The following is a 6,206-nucleotide window of genomic DNA, read 5'->3' as shown; positions in this document are numbered from 1 at the left end:
TTCCAATTTTATATAACGGTCAAAAATAATTTAAGCTCGTCTCTGAGCTCAAACACTCGCTTGGTTACGTTTCCTCTTGAAAGCCATCGAATATTTGAATAAAATAGAAGTAGACCTATGTGATGGTCTGCATCCATGTCAGTGCACAGTTGCGTAAATAATCGGGAGTTAAACTAAAAATAATTTCCTCGTTAACGCTCTAGTCTAGGCCAACTTACCAGGCTTAAAAAGGTTTACAATCCTAAAACCAAATTCCCCTCTCAAAATTCCCCCCTAGTGGGGAATTCCCCCCGGTTGGGAACCACTGCTCTAACCGGTATCCGGACAATTGCCCACGGACAGTTGCCCCCCGGAAAATTGGCCCCATAGAACAATTACCCCACAGAAAATTGCCCTCAGATAATGAATATCACATGAATAATAAAATTTAAGCATGACTTGGTGAAGTTTATTCATAGCTCGATGACGATTGGTGGCAACATCGTTAGTTGTTACACCGAACAAAGGAAAGGCAAGCGGAAGCATTGCAAAGCCAACGTCAGCCAGCTGCTGACTTTGGTCTGAAAATTCGTATGCTTCCAGCTCTGGCTTTCATTCGACCAAATAACGTAGTTAGTGCGTTTGAAACACTTCAGGATACCATGCAAACAGAAGCTGACTTGACCGTAGATTACTTTGAAGATGTCTTTATCGGAAGAAGGCTACGCATCAACAGACTATCACTCTGTTTTCCGCGATCAGCATGTGGAGCATGCATGATCGTGAAGTGGAAGATCTTCCCGCACAAACAATTCATTGGAAGGATGGCATATCCACCTTCAAGCTAACATTACTGCATGTCATCCAAATGTTTGGAAGTTTATGGACACATTAAAGAGCGAGCAGGATTTAGCAACGGTAACAATTAACGAAGTGGTTGCAGGATTTCCTTCACCACTACCAAAAAAACGCTATCAAGACTGTTCAGCTCGCATTGCACCCATTGTAGAAGACTATGAAAATCGCAATGTACTTGACTTTTTAAGATAAATCCTTCATAATTTACATTTCTAGTGGCGATGTTTATATATATTTCTGTCGCAAATAAGAATCAAACCATTAGCGCTAATTAAGAAAAAACTTTACTGCACTTTTTGATGGAGTTGTGCAATTGCCCTAGAACCGCTCTAACCGTAATCAGCTCCTTTGAATCGCTGGTCCACAAATATACTTCGTTTAAACTGATTAGATTAGTTGACCAGACAATTAAGTTTATCACCTTCTTAAAAAATTGTCTGTTGGTGTTACTAACTTTTAAGCGTCAACGAGCTAGGCCTTAATGTTGTAGCTTTACCATCATGTCGCAGCACGTAATCAATACCTTTACTATAATTGTTACAACAGTGGTTAATTCAATTCCATGCCGAAGATTAATTGGAACAAAGTAGGGAAACTCTTATGCTCAGTCGGGTTAATTAAAGTAGGCTACTAACTCTCTGTTTGGGATAAAACGTTCACGCAATTTAAATTGAAAGCTACTTCAAACGTTTGTATTAAAACATGTTTTCTTTAAAGGCTAAGCGTTTTGTTTGCTAATGTGACAATTATAACCCAAAAATTAAAAGAATACAGCAAACTGTATCGCATTTTTGCAAAGCTAATTACAATTCTATTAATCCATCACGTTTGCCATCAAATTTAATGATTATTGGCAGCAAGACATAGAAATCATAATTAAAAGCTACAAATTATTTGAAACTAATTAAATTGTAAGAATGATTTTAAGCTGTAATCTATTATATTCTTATCTGTTGAGTTTTTAAGCTAAAACATTCTCCTTTTTAGGCAGGTGTTTCTTATGCTAGAAAAGCAGGTACTTTTGCTTTTATAACAAACAGCTAGTTTTATCAGAACTGCCTACGATTTTTCACTACACTTGTTATAGCTCATAGAATTTATGCTACATGTGAAAATATAGACAACCGTTTTCATTTCAACAAAATCTCATTGTAAACCAGTGGTTCTCAACCTTTTTTGTATTGGCGGATCTGCCTTCGAAGCGGTCGCGGACTCTCAAAAAGTATTTAGATTTTTGTTATAGGCCTACCGCGTCTCCTAAGAGTCCTAGTGGAAATAAAGGTTTCACAAGTTTCAAAACGACACGCACAAAAGAATTTGCAAACCTTTGTGCGATGTCCTTCAAATTTTCAAACGACGCACAGTTTAGGGATCACTGTAGCACACAAATAAAGCACAACCAATATTTAAATATCAATCATGCTGTAAACTCGGAACCTTTCACGGACCTTGAAAACGTTTCGTGTTCTCTAGACGGGCCTGCGGACACCAAGTTGAGAACCGCTTTGTAAAGTGTTGAAATATTAAGTTGTTGTGTTGGTGCTAGAAATACTTGTAAAAGAAATCGTGGACCGTTCTTATGTTTTTTTGACAACGTGGTTTCATTCTATAATTAAGAAAAAACACATCAAAACAACAAATTGTCGCCACATTGATTTGTTTTAAAATGCCTACAACAAATATATATTTAACATCAATAGATATAGCTCGTCGAAGATGATAAATTAAGACGGCTCATGATTATATTGGAGAAACTTAAAAAACAGAACAGCTAAAGATTATGGATAAGCAAGAATAAAAAAATAAACCAAACATTCCTTTTATTCATACGCGACTGTTATCCGACTGTTCCTTCGCAATCCATAGTTCTAAAGTTGTATCGCTATCAATGATGAGTCACAAAATGCAATTGTTTTAGTGATAGATAAACTCAATAAGCCTACTCTAATTCCAACTGGACTCAGTATCGATAGAACTGTTCGATTCTGTATGGCTTCTACATGTCTCTTGAATCAAGCTTCTAAATCGCTTAAAATATAAATTCCGTTGTGACATTAACAAAAGAAATGTTATTTAAACAGATATTAGTACAAGTTACTTCTTGCAAAAAATTAAAAAAAACGCTGATCCACCAATTATTGTAAACATTCTCATATGATCTTCAGTTATATAATCCAACCAAAGCTATAATATCACTCTTGAAAATGAAAAAGTCAGTGAAGATATACGTCAAAGTGAGTTTAAATCAGGGAAGTACCAAACGGCCTCTAGAGAACAAGTATTGTTTATTGTATTTGTATACAAGCTCGATTTAGTTATTTTTACTTTTTCATCTGCAAAATACGTAATAAATCTTGCCATTAACTAATAAACATTGCAAACAGTAACAGCCATCAATTGAGAAAGCCATGAAATAAGTCAAGTGTTATACAATACAAAACTGCACTTCTCGCTGGCATCTGTTGCTCAACAGCACACTTCGAGAGTTTTAAACAATGGTTGTTTGATCTTACCGCTTTACCGTTTAAATGGTCGATTGTTTACTAAAAAACTTTCTGGACAAACAACAATCGTTAAGACCAATGTGAAGTTGCAATGAAAATTAGATTCACTCATGTCAAAATAAAATAAAAGCCGATTGCTTTTCTCTATGTCTTTTGACGTCTCGTTTAAACAAAACTAATCCTCCTACTGTACATAAGGCTTGCATACCAAGACATCTTTTATGAACTCTTTCAGTTAGAAAGCTCTGGAAATTATATTTGAAAAAAGCAAATATATATTGGATTGTTTTGTTTGGTTACGGATTGGTTCATTAGCAGATATGCCACAAACAGCAATTAGCTTATTATTGAAAACTAATATGCAAACTCTTCTTCCATTCACAAGTAGCCTACTACTGTCTAGCTTTTATAATTATCTAAAAACCAAGCTAAACTGAAATAAGTATGATTTGAACTGAAATGCTGAACATATCACGATCAAAATGCATTTCTGCCAATTTATACAAGCACGCTTCTTGGAAGATATAGTTTCCTATTCTTTTTCAGAATATGTTTGCATGCAAAAGTGATTACTGGGTTGACGTTTTTATAATGTTAGCTTAAATCGTTTTAATCGTATAGTTTTTTTCAACGATTGTTAGCATACGAATTAACTATTTTAATTTTGGGCCTTGGTTTATTTATGAAGGTAATTTTTCTTATTCTTGACTCATAAGGGAAAATCATTTGCAATAAACCGTCAGTACTGGCACATAATGGTAAACTTGCAATTTTCACTAGTGCTGAAGCTGCTTGTACCACAGTGAAGTAAGATTGCTTTTTTGGGTAATCTTTTGAAGTGCATTTGAATTAATCTGGTGACCTTGATTGATAAAGAGTTCAAATGTGCAAAAAGGCTAAAGAACCTTTTCGGCAAAGTTGGTTTGCTTCACTTAACTTCCACTATTGATTTGTTTGTTTGTCTATTTTATAAAAGTCATCCCATTGTCGGAGTCAGATGACATCAGTGTTGGCAAGATTTTTTGATTCGTTACCGTTCCAAGAAGGGTTATTGGGCAGTTTATGAAAATATGTTTTACTGTCACGATATCAAGTCCTCATTTCCACATCAGATCGTGAACCATCTTTTAGGGCTGTTCGAAACGAGCGTTTTCAAGTTGAACTGAAACGAAATCAACCTGTTCGTGAACATTTCTGTTCCGTAACGAAATCAAGATAAATAATTTTAGGTTGAAACGAAACGAAATTAAGTCAAGAAATTTCTCTTCGAAATGAAACAAAATATTCTTGTTTCAAAGAGCCTTAAAGCGAATTCATTTTGACTTATGAGTTTTTGGCACTTTCAAATTCTTGTACGTTTCGTTTCGAAAGCAGAAGGAAACGAAATAGCTTGGATTTTTAATTGAAACGAAATTCTTCATTCAAAATTTATTTTGAAGGGAAACAAAAGTAAGACCAGGAATTTTGCTTTGAAAGGAAACGAAATATTTCGAAATTTTGAAATCGTTTGTTTCAAACAGCCTTACCATCTTTCAATTGAAAAGGTTGTTTTTGTATGATGGTCTTGATCTGCAACTGTTTTTGCTGTGATTTATGAAGTACTTTGCTCTTTGCTGTAAGAAAGTTTAGCCAAGGCTAAGCGTTTAAAAAATTGCAACTCATATCTTTCTGACGTTTCTTCCTATTCGATATGTTGTTTCAACGACAGTTACGATTGAACAATGGCCGAGGTCGGCAGCAATGGCCGAGTGGTTAGCGCCTTGGCTCGCAGTCGAGAGCCTGCATGTTCGACTCCAGCCACCCGCACTTGCTGTTGTTTCTCTGGGCAAGAAACTTTACGATAATTGCCTCTACCCAGTGATCGATTTCGAGTAATGGGTAGTACCAAATTTAAGTCATAAGTAAAGTAGACAACCGGAAACAGACATTGCCGTCAGCTGCAGCGTGGGTCAGGTGTACGTCGGAAGGCGTGCACCGATGCATAGCGTTCAAGTCCGCTTTCCCGCAATGCAGGGTAAACATATGAAAAACAAACAAACATTTATTTTGCTTAAAAAATAAAAGTAAGTTGTATCTGATGCCATTGCAGCTAGGCCTGTTCGGCCGTTAGCGAATCATCGCGTTCAAAATATTATGTTTCTTTTTGATTCGAATTATATGTAAAAATGCTTCTTTTCCACCACAGCAGTTTAGTGGTTCTTAATTGTTCCAATCCGAAGTCCCCGATTTCGATGAAGGTTAATCTCGGCCTCTCTTGATCTCAGAGCACACAAAGGAGGCACGTGTTAAAAGTGTAACCAACATTAAATTTAAAAAGCACTAAAATCCCGTCAAAAACCGCTGTAATAGATGAATATCTTTTAAAGGTATGTTAAAGGAAAGCCTTTCATTCACCTTGAATCATATTATGTGATACAGTTTTCAAAGTCTATAGCTCTTTTTAGATTTTACAACTTTCGCACCTATATAGTCATAAATTCAGTGTTTTTTTAGCGTTGTTGTGATTGTGCAGTTGAAACATGTTCTTGTTGAAGAATAGTCAAGAGTAGCCCTTTTACCGCTTTCAAAACCCCGGCTTGTTTTTCGTTAATTTTACATAAAAAATGTGACAATACTGCGACAAAAACTCGAATTTCGTAACTTAAGCTGCATCCATTGGGTTTGTATTGATCATCACTTGGAATGGCTGTTTTAAGGCACTACCTTCACCTTAATTACACACTAATCATTGATTACAAACAATAACCATGAATTAGAAAAACCATTAGAAATTCAGTATTTTCCCCGCTAAACTGCACTTGTCGCCTGCCATGTGTTGCTCAACAACACACCCTGGGGGTTGAATACAATCGTTGCTTGAGTTTG

The sequence above is a fragment of the Aplidium turbinatum genome, chromosome 5, assembly GCF_918807975.1.
Source record: "Aplidium turbinatum chromosome 5, kaAplTurb1.1, whole genome shotgun sequence".
Lineage (NCBI taxonomy): Eukaryota > Metazoa > Chordata > Ascidiacea > Aplousobranchia > Polyclinidae > Aplidium > Aplidium turbinatum.
Note: the sequence above shows the minus strand (reverse complement) of the source record.